Source organism: Canis lupus, chromosome 15 (genome assembly GCF_011100685.1).
Source record: "Canis lupus familiaris isolate Mischka breed German Shepherd chromosome 15, alternate assembly UU_Cfam_GSD_1.0, whole genome shotgun sequence".
Lineage (NCBI taxonomy): Eukaryota > Metazoa > Chordata > Mammalia > Carnivora > Canidae > Canis > Canis lupus.
In genome coordinates, this window is record NC_049236.1 from 30,405,385 (window position 1) to 30,422,160 (window position 16,776).

General features: G+C 40.6%; 2 long non-coding RNA genes across 4 annotated transcripts in view; both read right to left on the reverse strand.

The window, feature by feature from the left end:
- The window catches only part of LOC111090025, a 135,151-nt gene extending 134,415 nt beyond the window's left edge, over positions 1-736 (reverse strand). For both annotated transcript variants that reach the window (XR_005370453.1, XR_005370454.1), the window contains exon 1: positions 497-736. This is a non-coding gene — a long non-coding RNA (uncharacterized LOC111090025). The remainder of the gene's footprint in view (positions 1-496) is intronic.
- A 7,773-nt stretch (positions 737-8,509) lies between these two features.
- Positions 8,510-16,776, reverse strand: part of LOC111090027 — a 33,705-nt gene continuing 25,438 nt past the window's right edge. For both annotated transcript variants that reach the window (XR_005370458.1, XR_005370459.1), the window contains exons 3-4: positions 9,070-9,178; positions 8,510-8,638 (exon numbers count right to left, since the gene is read on the reverse strand). This is a non-coding gene — a long non-coding RNA (uncharacterized LOC111090027). The remainder of the gene's footprint in view (positions 8,639-9,069; positions 9,179-16,776) is intronic.

Genomic DNA, 16,776 nt, shown 5'->3' on the forward strand with positions numbered 1-16,776 from the left:
CCCTCTGCTCATGCACTCTCTCTGTTTCAAATAAATAAATAAAATCTTTAAAAATAAATTAATAAAATTAAAAGTATTTACCTCAAAGGATGTTCATTCACTCAACACATACATTTTGAGTGCTTACTTTGTGCTAGGTGATATCTGAGGCCCCGAGAATAGAGTGGTGGACAAGGAAAACAGAATCTCTCCCCATGATAGGAGACAACATGGAACTCATGGTCTAGCCAGGGAGACAGTGCAGGGCATCCTGTGCGGGGTCCAGGCCTGTTGCAGAACCCTGTCTTAATCTGGACCCACTGAAAACTAGCAGCTTCTCAGGTGATAGACCACACTCAAATGAGGTCTCTATTGTTGCCATTAAGTCACTTTTTTGTGACTTATCACAATGAATGGAGAACTTAACCCTAGAAGGGGCAACTTGATGTGTCTCAGACCATTGCACTCCTAGAAGTTTCAGAGTTGGGGAGTAAATTCTCTGGGATTTACTTCCTACCTCCTAGCCGGCAAATGTCTTTACCAGGTGGCTGAAAGAGTTGCTGTTTCTCCTCACTAGGTGCCATCAGCAAAATCTCATCACTCTAATGAGGCCCTGTGGAAGCGATTCCGATTGCATTGTGACATCAGGGTGAGTATTTGATGATATAACATGCAAAAGGTGCTTAATGCAGTTCTGGGCCTGAACAAATCCTTGACAAACGCTCCTTATTGTTGCTCTGCTCACAATAGATCCCACACATCAGGATGTTAGACAAGGACCAGCAGCCCCAGTGGCTGAAGAAAGCCAATCATGGAATTGGCTTCTCGTCTACAAACAGCTCTTGTTTGTCTTTTCCTTATTTACCATTAAATTGTTTTTCACAAAGATATGAATGAATATTTTACACTACACCCCAATAAATATTTCTAAAATTAAAGCACCACTTAATTGCATCTCAGCAATGCTCCCTTGTGACTACCCCATTAGGCTTAATGAATAATTCACTGGCTTCCTGGGGTATGCTGTGTTCAGCTAAAGAGCAAGAAGAAATCATTTACTGTTTGCCTTTTAGTCCCCCCTACTCTTGCCGCTGGGCAAATGTATGCAAACGGATGCCCAGCAGGACAGGCCAGCAGGCTATGGAAGGTACAGATCACCCACAGGTTATCTGTTATGTTAGGTAGGGGCCTAGACCGCCCCCAGCCCCACCTCATCCTGGCACTGCAAGGCTGTTCTAGGGTCTCTGCCTTCCCCACCCACTTGAACAGCCGCTCCCTCCTAGACCTTGTGGCTTAAGCCATGCTGGGCAGAGGGCAAAATAGACCTCAGGTTGGGGGGGAGCTGCAGGCAGTCGGGGATTTCACTCAGTGAACTGCAGGCTAATGGAGGATGCTCGGGATCCACAGGCTGCAACTGCCCGGTGCCAGAGGGTTGGGTGATCACAGTGGCAGCCAGAAGCCTCCTTTCTCCCAGTGGAGCTGCCAGGAGGGCGATGGGAATGATGAAAGGACTTTCCTTCTGACATCTTTCATCCACCCCGGGGCATCACCTGTTTGGCAGCAGTGCAAGTCAGAGCCATATGTCCATCTGATCCTCTTCCTTCTCCTTCTCCTTCTCCTTCTCCTTCTCCTTCTCCTTCTCCTTCTCCTTCTCCTTCTCCTTCTCCTTCTCCTTCTCCTTCTCCTTCTCCTTCTCCTCCTCCTCCTCCTCCTCCTCCTCCTCCTCCTCCTCCTCCTCCTCCTCCTCCTCCTCCTCCTCCTCCTCCTTCTTCTTCTTCTTCTTCTTCTTCTTCTTCTTCTTCTTCTTCTTCTTCTTCTTCCATTAAAGGCAAAGAATTTCCTTCTACTGTGATTTCCTCCGCCATTAAGCCCTTAGAACTTGCCTGTAAGACTCCAGTGTACCAAGATGGGGAAGAGGGCAAGGACCGACTCTTCCAATCAGAACCTGCCTGCCCCGTCATATTAAAATGATGATAGCTGTCGTGGACACAGAGTCAACTCTATGTCTAGCAGGATTATTTCATCCAATACACACAAAGTAGATACTATTATTATCATAATTTTATGGATGAGACCACTGAGGCTAATAGAGGTGAATCAACTTGCCTAAGGCCACATGGCTAGAAAGCAATGAGGCTGAGTTTGAAACTCAGGTGGGATAGCTTCCCCCACTTCTCTGCTAGGGATCCGTTCCAAGACCCCAAGTGGAGGTCATGCCTGAAACCATGTATAGTCCTGAGCCTTATATCTATTATGCTTTTTCTATACTTATACCCTTATGATAAAATTTAATTTATAAATTAGGCACCATAAGAGATTAACGAGAATAACTCGTAATAAAATAGAACAATTAGAATGTACTGTAATAAAAGTTACATGAATGTGGCCTATTTCTCCCAAAGTATCTTTCTGTACCCTATTCATCCTTCTTGGGATGATGTGGAGCGATCAAATATTTGCATGATGAGACAAAGTGAGGTGAATAATAGGCATTGTGAAGTGTCAGGTTACTATTGACCTTCTGACTATATGTCAGGGGGATCATCTGCTTCCGGAATGGTTGACCACAGGTAACTGAAACCCCAGAAAGCAGAACTTCAGACTCCTGTCATCTGATGCCAGAACCAAATTCTCAAATTTCTAATTCTCCAACCCCATTCCACCCCCTTTCTTTGGCTGGTTTCTTCTCTTTTCAATTATTTTTTTTTTAATTTTTATTTATTTATGATAGGCACACAGTGAGAGAGAGAGAGAGGCAGAGACACAGGCAGAGGGAGAAGCAGGCTCCATGCACCGGGAGCCTGACGTGGGATTTGATCCTGGGTCTCCAGTATCGCGCCCTGGGCCAAAGGCAGGCGCTAAACCGCTGCGCCACCCAGGGATCCCTATTTTTTTTTTCTTTTGAAGTTTGGACCCTAATTTGTGATTTAACCTACATGAATGACAAGCCCTCTGTCTTTGTTTGCTCAGTTTGGTGATAAGAATAGTGAATGGATGGGAATTCATAAACTTAGTTCTTTTACCCTTTCAAGTTCTCCTTGTTTTTTGAAAATTCCCTTGAAACTGTTTGAAATATAACAGCACAAAAACCAATATGGTCCAGATTGCCAAAACTGGGTAAAATCCTATGTAAGAACTGATGTGTCACCAGATGATACACTGGGGACCTTTGGACTTGATGTTGGATACCTGGGTTTTAGTGCTGCCTCTCTTCCCTGCAATATAGGTGACCCCAGGCATGTCACTTAACTTTCTGAGCTTAGGTTCCTTTTCAAGAAAATGAGGGAAAGCTGTAATATCTACCGCAGGCATGCTGTTTAGAGGATTACACACTGTGAGGTATGTACAATTGCTCATAGCTCTCACTTTGACCCTTCCTTCTGGGGCCTTTCATCAATTCTGTGTAACCAAGCAGAGGAGGTGGCAGTATGAGGGACGAGGAGTGAGACAGATAAAGCTGCTGCCAGCAAGGAAAGCAGAAAACTCTTCTCCCTTCCTCTGGGACCCTCCTGGGAGGTACTTCTCTGCCCAGCACTGGCTCCAGGTCTGAAGGGCCCAGCTTTGGGGGAAGGTCACATCCTGGCTCCCACAGTTTCAAAACTCAGCTCTAAATCATAAGCGTTCTCCCTCCCTTCCTCCACAAGGTCACCTACAGCAAGAACATCAGAAAATGCCCATTGTAGGGGCACCTGGGTGGCTCAGTTGGTTGAGAGTCGGACTTTTGATTTTGGGTCAGGTTGTGATCTCAAGGTCGTTGAAATCGAGCCTCCCCCCCACTTCGGGCTCTGTGCTCAGCCTCTCTCTCTAAAATAAACAAATAAAATAAAATCGTTTAAAAAATAAAAATAAAAATGCCCATTGTCAGTTCATGAGTGACATGAACAAGAAAAGAAAAGAAAATGTGCATTTTTGATTGAGCAATAAAGCCAGATTGGGGGTTCCCGTGCATTCCCCTCAGTACTCCACACATAATTAGAAATGGAGGCACACAGTGAAATTATGCATTTATGGGTTAGTTTGTTGTAGGTAGGTTGGGGAAAAAAAAAGACACTTAAAACTTCTGGAAATGATTATGGCCAAAGAGAACTTCTCAGTTTGTCTCTGGAGAACGACTTTGACTTTTGTTTCTTCATTGCACTCCTTCATTGCACCCCTGCCAAGGAGGCATGCATTGTCCTGAAAGTCAATACATAGGTATGGCCATCTTTCCCTTTCCTCTCCCGGGTGTGACTACCTGTGTGTCAGCACTTCCGCCGAGCTCCCGACCTCTGTCCCTCTCCTCCTTCTCCCCATACTTCGTTTTTCTCACTACTGCACAGCTTCCCCATGTTATACTTGCACTGTTTCCACGTCTGTCTCAAAGAAAGAGACATCTCAAGACTTACCACCTTCAGCACCCATAATAGGACCTTCTTAGGTCTTTTCCTTTTTTTGGACATGAATACCTTTTTAAGTGGAGGAAAGAGGAGAAAGAAGCCAGGCAATCTGTGACAATCAACACACACTGCAGCGGGACAGGGTAGGGAGGGATGTGGGAGAGAAAGCCTAAGGCCACCTGTTTGGAATAGATTAGTGAGATTTAAACAAAAACATCCCTAAGTCTCCACTCAACCTCCAGGACAAGGATGTATTTTCCAATTCTTTACTCCCACACTTTATCCTGACAAGGGAGAAATGAAGAGATTGGCTTGAGACCAAATGGGACAAGGCTCTCTCAGAGCAAAATGGAGCCTTGGACAGGGGCTCACAGGGTGGTCTACGCTCTTGTACACAGAGAGTGGGAGAGGAAGCAACAGCTGCAGGAGCTTGCCTCCCCTGAAAAACTGCCAGATGAGCCAGAACAAGAGATTCTGTTTCATGAAGGGGAGTGCCCAACCTTCCCGAGATAGGACATTATTTACTCTTTTAGGACAGTAGCTATGTGTACCACAGTGATGATATTTCCTCAATTGAAAAGACAAAACAAATAAGCTAACCAAAGATTTTGTAAATCGGTAAATGCAATTATATAAGTCAATTCTAGGGGCACCTGGGTGGCTCAGTTGGTTAAGTGTCTGCCTTCAGCTCAGGTCATGATCCCAGAGTCCTGGGATCAAGCCCTAAATCAGGGTCCCTGCTCAGTGGAGGGTCTGCTTCTCCCTGTCCCTCTGCCTTCCATTCCCCTGCTTGTGCTCTCTCTCTCTGTCAAATAAGTAAATAAAGTCTTAAATATATATATATATATATGTCAATTTTATAATACATCTTATATAAATACATGAAGATTTAAATCATTTTATTAGAAAATAATTATTAGGATTGTCTTAGAAGAAAAAACTTGAAAATATATATGTACTGTACTCATACTTGTAATCACTCCCTGTAGGGTTCCTTTTAGGTATATGCCTGAATACACACACATACACACACACACCCTATACACATGCATGTTTGATATGTGAGTATTTTGAAACCACTTAGCCTGATTGATCTTTGATGCATTTCAATCATGTTTTCCTGGAGGAAACGCTAATCCCTGAGAAGGTCCTTATTAGTAAACTTGTAATGCCTGGCTGATGGGGAAAATGACCATACCAGGTAATGGTTATGGACATTTAGACAGATTGACTTGACCTTCAGAGTTCACAGTGTGGACCATGGCATCGGGACTCATTGTTGACTGAAGTCAAAATTAATACAAACTATTTGGAGATATTATTAAATGTCTTTTCCTTTGATCCAGAGGTTCCATTTTTATTTTTTTATTTTTTTAAGATTTTATTTATTTATTCATGAGAGACACAGAGAGAGAGAGAGGCAGAGACACAGGCAGAGGGAGAAGCAGGCTCCATGCAGGGAGCCTGACGTGGGACTCGATCCTGGGTCTCCAGGATCAGGCCCTGAACTGAAGGCAGCACTAAACAGCTGAGCCACCCAGGCTGCCCTAGAGGTTCCACTTTTAAAACGTTTGAGGACTTCTGTAACAGTACTGTTTTCAGTGTGAAAATTGAGCACCTAACATCCACCAATAAGAGATTGGTTAAATTATTTGTTATTCCCATTAAAAAATACGATATAGATCCATATGTACTGATATGTAAAGATGTTCACGATTTATAGTTTAAGTGGAAATGGAGATTGCAGACAATACACAGAACATGATTGGATATTGTTTAATGGAAATGTGAATTATATATATGTGTATACAATATATAAACATGCAAACATCCTGGTTATTCATGGCAAAAAATCCACAACAAAATATTAACAGGGTTATTATACATGGATTGTATGATAGTATCTCATACTTTTTAAACATTATTTTTTGCAATGGGAAAATATTATTTTATAATCAGAAAACATAACAAAACTATTTTAAGTGAATCACTCTAGGAAGAGCTTCTTTACCTATATGTGCCTAGCCAATCTTCTCCTAAGTACCTGACACTAGTTCCTCAGGGATGGCCAATTGTCCTCTGGGGCCAGTGGGGAATGCTGTGGTAGGGACTCTGCAGGAGCCTCAGCCAGACTGGCCTCTAAGATCTGTTTCAAATTGAGATTCTGACAATTTTGTCAATACTGCAAGCCAAGCTCCAAGATGGCGACCAGGCAATTAATTGCACAGATTTATCTATGTCTAGCTTGTAATAGATGAGTTGGCTCTTCACCTTGAAAGTCTGGGGAATTCAAAGGGCAATTCACTGAACATCGACTTGGGATCATCTACTAATACTTGGATGTGCATGTCTGTACATAAGCCAATGTAGCACAATCGCATTTCATATATTCGTGGATGTGTTGTTCATTCCCAGCAACTTCTATTACTGTGTGTCAGGCAGCAATTGGGGGATCCAAAGCTTTTGTGTGGGCAATGATTCTTGACTTTTGAATTTAAAAAAAAAAAAAAACAAACATGTTTGACACAACAGGGACAACAGTATCAGAGGAGGAAAAATCAAGCCGCTGAAGGACTCTAGGCATGATACTTTTAGCTCTTAATGAAAAGATGTATGTGAATGATCCTCTTTATAAGAACAAGTCATCCATCCTAACATCTACCCCACTTGAATGAGAGAGAGAAGCCTACAGAGTGAGGAAGGTAAAAAAGAAGAAGGAAAGAAAAAATGAGATATTTCCACGCTGTTCAGTGCCTCTAAGAAGAGGCTATGCATTTGACCCCTTCCCACAACCCAAGTCAGGGAAAGGACAATAGAAAAACCTGAGGTCTGTTTGGGATTCTGAGAGCAGAAGAGAAAGTTCCTTGTTTCCCAGGTGAGGCTGGGGACCAAAAAGGACCTGCCCCAGCATAACATAAGAACTGCAGGCAATCAGTGCTCACGGAGATGTAGAAGCAGAAGAGTCTAGAGCAGCTTCTTGGAGGCCCTCAAGCCCCGATGTCAGGGTGTACAGCCGAGAACCACACGGAGCTGGTGACAATGGGCTAGAATAAACCCCGTGGCTAGAGTAAAGGAGGCATGAGACCTGCATTGATATTATGCTTGACTCCAAAATGTAAATGCAAGGTCAAGAAGAAAACAGGAAGGGAAAAACACACATGTACTGAGTCTACCTTGAATTACTAAGCTTAAATTGCTTGAATTACATAAGCTTAAATTGCCACCACTTGGGAGATTTTATTAGAAATAAGTTCAGTTGCAGGAAACTAAAAAAAAAAAAAAAAAAATTAGTGTACAACCTGAGTTGTGCATGATATTGTACTCGAACCACATAAACTGAGGATCTCAACTGAGGGATCCTTCCCCACCCAAGGAATCCTTGACATCAGCCTAGGCCATTCTCATTGTCATATCTAATCTTGCTGACCAGCCCCCACTATGCTATGCTGATCATTCTGGCTGGCTATGCACCACGGTAGCCTCACAGTCAAAATGGGCCTCATGAGGACCACTGTATTTTTCTGGGACCAGCCCCACCCCACCCCCAGTACATGTGTCCTTGGGTAGAACCTCTTATAATTTTAAGGACCTTTATTTGCAAAGAAATTATTTGGACTAGAATGTCACTATTCTGAAGGACTTTTTCTATTTCCTTTAAAAAAAAACCCTTTCCAACACACACACACACACACACACACACACATGCACACACACATTGCTTTCAACACACACACACACACACACACATTGCTTTCAACATGCATATGTCTTTCCAACAACTAGACATAAACATCCTGATCTTGGCTGTTTAGCTGAAACCAGGAAAGGCAAAAACAAAACAGTCATTTCTGTATCCTGGTGCAAATTCTTTAGTATTCTTTACACCCTGTAGTCTTACATCACCTTTAGATGCACACAATAAATAAGAAAAACAGAATTCTCTAGCCCATTCCTGTGGAACACAAGAAAAAGGGCTGCCAGAGACCATACTAGTGCTCAAGTTTGAAGATAATATATAAGAATGACCAGTGGTCCCACCATAAACCTTTAAAAATGGTTAGCTCAAAAGATTAGTTAGCTCCAGCTGGTCCAGTGAAAAAAGGTGTGGTGCAGAAAACAGAAAGGGCTACCACTTAGAGCCGACGTCGAGAGTGATCATTGGAAGCAGCCAAAATATAATTTAGACAGAAGTAAATTTGACTTGAATAGTGCTTTTGAGGACTTCAATTCCGCTGAGTGCCCAGAGGTTTGTATAGCTTTTATCTTTGATTAGCAATTTCACCCTGAGAGGGAAGAGACACAAAGGAGTCACATTATTTGGAAAATGCATCATTTTTATTCTCCTTCTTACTCCAGGGGGACACCTGATAGTTTGCAAAAGAATTACCCCCATGCCCCACTGGCTTGTCCCGTGGACGCTTGCCCTGCGCTCATCTTGCCCACGCCTTCTACTACCAGGAAACTCGCACCCGTTTCAATCCCAGGGCAGGGGCGGAAGGGGCAAGGATGGACGAGCGAAAGGGGTCTGGGGCTCTGTCCACCCCCTCCCAGGATCCACAGAACGAAGCCACGGATTCCGTTAGCTTCCTCCAGTTTCGTTCCTTCTCCAGCCTGCGTCCCGCCAGGTGCCAGGACGGCCCAGGGGCCCAGGGAGTGGGGAGTGGTCAGGCCGGGGTCCCTGAGGCCACGGAAGCTCTGCCCCACTGCGTCTTACCTCCCCGGGCGGTTTTCAGGGATTAAAATCTTGCCACAGTCGAGAAATTGACAAAAAGCTTCCATGCTGTACATGGTTCTTTCTCTGTTTTACTTTTAGAAAGAACAACCTGGAAAGATGCATCAGATTTGTGTAAATGAGAGTATGCCAGGAGGGTGGCCGGTTTTGCTTTATGATCTTATGAAGGAAAATTTGTGACCCAACATACGTGTATACACACACACATACATACATATATATCCCGAACCAGCAACGGGACTTTGTTTATATTGCAAAGAAATATTATTGTTTCTTTAAAAAAAAAAAAAGTTATCCCCTCCATAGATAACTAGTCAGGAGTTTGATTTTTATTATTCCAGGCCTTTCTATAATTTTCATTACATGTTATTATTTTATTATTTCATTGCTTTATGTTATTTTATTGTTACTTTTGGAGTTTGGGTTTTTGCTTGGCTTGCTTTGTTTTATAATTGAAGTATATTTTCCATGCAGTATACAAAATTATACATGCGGTATACAAAAAGTATACACAACTTTAAGAATTCAACTCAGTGAATTTTTACATGCATGACCACTCTAACAATTAATATGTTAAAACCTTCCACATCCTGGAAATCTCCCTCATGTCCTTTCCAAATCAACATCCTCCAGCCACAATTCCCATTTCTGTTACCATAAGTTGGTTTTGCCTAAGGCCAGATCCAACTCTTGGGCTTAAAGAATCCCCTCATCACTGCTGTTTGTGATTATGGATTTTCAGACCATTAGAAAATGGACAATAAAATAGACTGGTCGCAAAAGATATGGGACATATCTTTTGGTTCAAAAAATCTTTCAGTCATTTCTTTTGCTTCAGGGTCAAAGTGGTAAGGAGCTAGGTACCAGAGATTTCCTCAATTATTAATAACCTCATTCTCTGACCCACAGATGAGAGGCTGAGTTGACTTAAACCCAAAGAGAGAAAAATCCTCTGTAGGTTTCTAGAAGACTAGGAGAGCCAACACTCATAAAGAGAGGCCAGAGGAAAATAAATTAAATTAAATTTAATTAAAAAAAAAGAGAGGCCAGAGTTGGGGAGGAAGGGTACTGCCTAGGGGCCCCCTATCATATGTGCATCCAGAGGAATTGAAAAGAGACTGCTTTTAATTACCTGGACTGCATTATTAGGTGTATAACATCAGAGTCTAGGAGTAGGTCTGCCTGTAAACTCTCACAGAGAGCAAAAGAGACACACCAAAGATCCCACCATGCTATGGTCCTATTCCAGACACTTGGGCATGTTCCAGCTGCATTCACTTGAGACACAATCTTTCCAAAAATAACTAGCATTTACTGAGCATCTATTCTGGGTCAGGCACAAGGAGCTACTTTATATAATCAATTGATCCTCAACAACTATCTCATGTTGTAAGTATTATTGTTGTTACAGTTTTGACATTTACTTTACAGAGGAAGAAATCATGAATCAAAAAGATAGTAATTGTTATAAAAATCACATAATAGTAAGTGTTGGCTGAACACTGGACCAAAGTCTCCCAAACTCCAAATTGTGATTAATTCATGCCTGTGGTAAATTAATTATGGTAATAATTTTTGATTAATTATTAATCAATTCCTTACCCATCCCTAGGTCTATGTCCCTGCCATGTACCTCTACAGTTCCTGCCTATTCTCACTCTGCTCTCAGACACATGTGTTTTGTATTTGGCCAAGGAAATGCCACAAACAGACTTGAAAAGCACTTTCCCAATTGGGTTTCACTGCTCTAACTCTTTTATCATGGCCTGAGACCGTGTGTGCTAAGTAGGAGCAGTACCATCTCAGTGGGCCCCACTGAGGCCGTTGCAAATCAGCTAAAGCCAACCAATTCCCCAGCATGAGGGAGTCCAGCCTAGATCAGCTGAGCCCTGTAAACTTGTGAGTTAAACAAAGGCTTCTTGTTGTAAGCCACTGGGGCTGTGTGGTTGTTAATGCAGGACTGTTGTGGCAGTCGATAATGAACACACCACACTGCTTTCTAGTTAGACTGTCTGGGTTTGAATCCTACCTCCAATAACAGCTGAGTGACGTTGGGACGTTACCCAACCTCTGTCTCGGTTTCCCCACCTGTATAACATGGATAATAATAGTATTTCACGGGGCTTTCTAAAAGGTTAAATACTTGTTTATGACATTTAATTACATAAAACACATCACATAAATCTTTAGCACACACCTTAACAGATTTTTACATATATATGTATGCATATGCCCATATGAAGATATTTCTAGATCTCCAAAATGTCCCCTTATCCCCTCACTACCAATAATACCTTAAAAGAAATCACTAACCAAACTTTTATTATCATAAATTAGTGTGACCTGGTTTTGAAATTCATATAAATGGAATCATCATTTTTGTGTTTATTTTCTTTGGTTTAATATAGCCATGAGACCATCCATACCTTGTATATGGTACTGGTTTGTTCTTTGTCATTGCTATTTAATATTTCATTGTACAAATACACCACATTCTATTATCCATTCTACTACTGTTAATGGACATTCAAGTTGATTCCAATTTGGAGCATTTGAAGCATCATAAATGTTCTTGTATGTGTCTTTCAGTGGGTATTAGATCTCATTTGTGTTCCACTCATACATCCATGAGTAGAACTGCTGGATCATAAGACCTACATGTTTTGCTTTATGAACATTGCCAAAACAGTTTTCAAAGTTCTGTACCATTTTACAACCCTACTAGCAACACATTAGAGTTCCAGTTAATTTGCATTCTTGTTAATATTTAGAGTGAATAGTCGTCATAGATTGAGGGAAGATTCTATAATTACAAGTAATTGACAAAAGAGTTTCTGGAGAGAGAACTTCGAATCAATTCTATGATCAAAGATTTCTACCAAAAAAAAAAAAAAAAAAAAAAAAGACAACCCGACTAAGAATGGGCAAATGACCTGAGTGACTCTTCATAAAAGAAGATATCCCAATGGCCAATAAATAGGTGTTCATCATCCTCAGTTTAATGCAAATTAAACCACAATGAGGCAACATTACCACTAAGAATGCTAAAATTAAAAGGACTGACAATGCCAAGTGTTTTCTTTTGTTTTTAATAAATGGCATTTACAATGGCATTTCAGTAATGGCTTTTAATAAAGGAAATCTCTCTACACATCATTCAGCAACTTGAGTCATTCACTCAACAAAAGGGCTTAGAGATCTGAACATGTTGTTGCAAATATCACTAACTCATCCCTTTTAATTCTTTAGAATTCCATAGTATAAAAATACCATAGTTTGTTTCAACATTTCTACTTCAGTGGAAATTTAGGTTGTTTCAAAAATTTTCACTGTAATAAAGAGTACAACAGTGATCATTCTTATATGTTCCTTCTGTGCATGTGCAAATGCTTCTCCATGATAAGACAATGAGAGGTAAAATTTGGGTGTCACGGGGACTGCGCATGCTGAGCTTTAACAGATACAAATTACCTTCCTTATCAACTGTACTAATAATTATCACTCTAATCAATAGTTAATGAGAATATTTTGTAATACTTCCTTACCAGTATTTAATTTCATCAATTTTTAAAATTATTTCATTGATATTCAAGTTGATGTTATTCAAGTTGATGTCCAACATGGTCTATTATCTTAATTTTTATTCCCTGGATCACTAGCAAGGTCATAACTTTTCCCCCCTCCCTTTTTTCTATCATTTCTTTTTCTTTTTTCTTTTCTTTTTTTTCATTTATTTTTCTTACTAGTTTATATTTCTACTATGTGTCCCCAGACTGCTACAACGTGTGTTGCAAATGTTTTCTTCCAATCTACTAGTTGTTTTCTAACCTTTTTATTGAGCTTTGTTGTATAGGGGTTTATAAATTGTGATTAATGAAATTTAACATTATTTCCTCTTTTGGTTTTTTGCTTTTATCTCTCGCTTATGAGTGTCCTTCCCATGCTAAAGACGTTTTTGTGTTACATAGGTTGAGTGTTCATGTTTCTAATCCACTTGAGTTTATGGTATGAGATAGAAATCTAATTTTTTTTTTCCAAATGGAGAGCAAATTTATTGAATAACCGATTCTTTCCACTTTGGTCTACACACCAGAACCATAATAAACCAAAATTGTTTGTAAGATGATATATATTTCTAATTTCTATTCTGTGTCATTGCGATCTGCTTATCTATTCCTGTAGCAACAACACATTGTTTCAATTAATAGAACTTTATTTTCTAGCAAGTGCTGTTGGCAAGACATCACTCTGTAATTCCTTTTCAAAATTGCCTTAGCTATTCTTGCACATTTACCCTCATAAAACTTTTAGAATCATCCTGTTAAATTCCATTTAATATCCTTTTTATATTTTGATCAGGATTGCATTGAGTTTGTAAATTATTTGGAGGAGAATTGACATTTTAAAATACTATTTCTTAATCCTTCAATGGTCAATCAATCCTTCCATTAATTTGGATCTTTTTTTTATATTCTTCGTAAAGGTTTGCAGTTTTCTCCACAAAAGTCTTATGGAGTCTTTTTATATTATTTGAATTTTTAAATGAGATCTTGTTTCCCTCTATTTTATTTTCTAATGGGATATTACTGCTGTATAAGTAAGTGTTTTGTTTTTACATAGCATTTTCTAGAAAATGTCTTAATATATTTTTTCTATTTTCCTGATATTGCCAGTACTGGTAGGAAAGACGAAGGAAATATGCCAATTAAGAGTATCCCACAAAATTAATTACCTGTCAAGAATTCATGAACATCTTAAAATAAGTGTGACATAATGAATTCAGTGTAAAATGAGTGCCTATTAAACCCTGTTCAGGAAGTGTAGTTCCCAAAAATACATCATGATAATGTAGATATTATCACCCATGAAATCATCCAATGTGAACCATTCCATCCAATGTGAATCATTCCATGTGAACACCACCTCTAAGCTTCAAAAGCAAGTCCTTACTGTCATGACTTCTTTACTCTTCCTAGTTAGCTCCCCCACAAATGTCTTATCTCAATTGCATGAATCACCACACTGCTTCCTGTCCCTTCTATTCATCTCTCCTCCTCCCCAAGGTCAGCATCTCATTAATCCAGTAAGAAACTGTTCATTTTTTCAAATGAGCAAAGCAAGAGAGAAAAGTTACATTGGCCTTTCCCATCCTAACAGTGTCTACGTGCTGGCTGCAACTTTTTAAAAGAGGGACAGGGAAGAACCAGAGATATAGAAAAGTTTAAAGATCCTTTCCCTCTGATTGACTCTGGTTTCATCTTCAGAGGAACAAAATCCACTGTAAAAACTAGCAGGTGTTGAGCATGTGCTAAGTGCTAGGGCTCGTGCAAAGCATTTAGCATGCATCATACTTAAGTTCCCCAACAAGCCTGGAAGGTAGGGGTGAAGTAAAGGAAGTAGAAATCCTGTGTAGGATGAATAACTTTCCAAATTGCATTAACAAGTAGAGTTGGCTAGGAGTTAACTCCAGCCTTCTGACTCTAGCCCCTCCTCTTAACCCCCGACTCTAACCCAGTAATGGTGTGGGAAGAAACTATGGTGCAAAATAATAGCAGTGCTGATTCTATCTGCCACTTACATGCCTGCATTTATGACACTGAAGCCTGAGAAGTTTTAGACATTTCTTTCTTTTTTTTTTTTTTTTTTTTAGGTTTTACACATTTCACTGCTCACCACAGTATTGATGGTTTTAGCCATGAAGTATGCCCATATTTTGGGCTAACTACTGGATAGAAATACACAGCCCCTTAGTTACATGGAAACACAAATTGGGAGTTGCTATCCCCCAAAATGCTCCTGGACCCGTGATTGCCAAGAAAGAAGAGTGCAAATGGAATTATGATATTTAACCACTACTATCTTTTGCAGGATTCTGTGAGCTTCCGACTATGTGACCTTGGGCATATCATTCCATTTCTCTCTCTTTCTCAGCTCAGCAGTAATACAGTGATATACCAGGACTGGTAGGGTTACCAAAAGGATTAAATGAGCACGTATATGGTGCCCACGAGAGCAGTTGGCACATTTTAAGCACCATATGGGGGTCTCCACCATCCTTGGAGCTTTCCTAATTTGGGGCAACAAACTCAAATTTATTTTTCTTCCAACATCTCAAACTGGTTTCCATTTGGGGGAGTGTCTAGAAATCCAAATATCCGGGTTTTTCAAAAGCTTTTATTTTCAGACCTATACACTTGTCAAAGACACTGTGATGTATGTTTCTGGCTCACTGAAAAGGATGTTTGTTTTGCTTCATTCCCCACCACCTCCCTAAAAGCCATTTCGTTTTCATCTACCATGAAACTTTTAGGAAAATAAATATTTTTTAAAGGCTTTTCCTTTGAAGTAGAACATGATGCTTTAGCCAAGGACAAATCTTCAGCAGTATATGCATCCTTCTGAGGCCGGCCTCATGGGGCTGGAGGGGCTCTGCTCCCATCTCTACATCTGCCATTGACTCCCTGGGTGCCCAGCTGCCCCTCTGCTAGCCCCCCTCACCACCGCAGCTCGGGGCCACACCGCCGGTTCTCATAGGCACAGTCTAGACCAGCTGTGACCCGTTGCCACCAAATCACTGCTGAAGTAAGCCTCAGAGGCAAGAACAGGAAGCCTACTCGGATGGAATGTCCCTGATTACAGATCTGTCCTGCACTGCCCGGCCTGTTCCCTCACCCACCTTTTATTTTCCTACTCCCTCTGGACTTAATTCGACTCTGACTCTGACTTTGGGCTAATTTCTCTCCCTGAAGTTGATTTCTGGTTTTCCTGATGCCCAACCTACACCTGTGACTAACGCCAGCCTGTCCCAACTGCCTGCCACCTGTGCTCACCTTTGGCTTTGGACAATTGTCTTTGGCCCCAATCCCTAAATAGTGATTTTGGACACCTGTGCCACAGGGTGGACATAGTCCAACCTCTTCTCTTTGTGTTTCTGGGAAAGGCCTTGGCATCCTCACCCAGGAAGCTCTCTGGCTAAGGAGGCTCAGAAAGATTCGTTTACCAGGATGTGGGTGATGTATTGTGGCATTGCAGAGCCAGAGAAAACACATTCAGAAAGCCCTGTTTATTCTTTTTATATATAATCTTGGTATGTTGGGGTTTCTAAAACCAAAGCATGCAATTTTCTTTTCTTTTTTTTTTTTCAAAGTATGCAATTTTCTAATGTTATTTTGAGGAAAAGAACTCAGATATTCTGTACTTATTAGTGGATGGCTTCATCTGGTTTCAGGACCATTGTATATGTGATGAATGTACCAAAACCTATACGTAATCCAGGGGCCAGAGTTCATACCGTTTTTGTGGCACCAGCTATTTGCCTTTGGGAAAGTCTTTTAATTCCTCCAAACTTCAATTTCTGCTTATATAAAATTGTGACCCAAAAAGTCACTACACTTTACTCTTTGATCTTATGAAATATGTCTTATTTTTACGAGACTCTTTCCCTCACAACTGACTCAAAAAAAGCGTTCCAAAAATTGATATCATAAGCCTTATAAAAGATTCAAATAAATTAAGGTATGCATAATCACTTTGAAAATTGCAAAGTACAGGAAATATGTTTTTGTGATTGTGAATGAGTTTTATGCCAAAAGTTTTTATGGAATTCAGAAACGATTTGCCCCCCAAATCCATGCTGCAATCCTTTCATCCCTCAGGGCTCAAATCAGATGAGACTTGAATCCCTTTGCT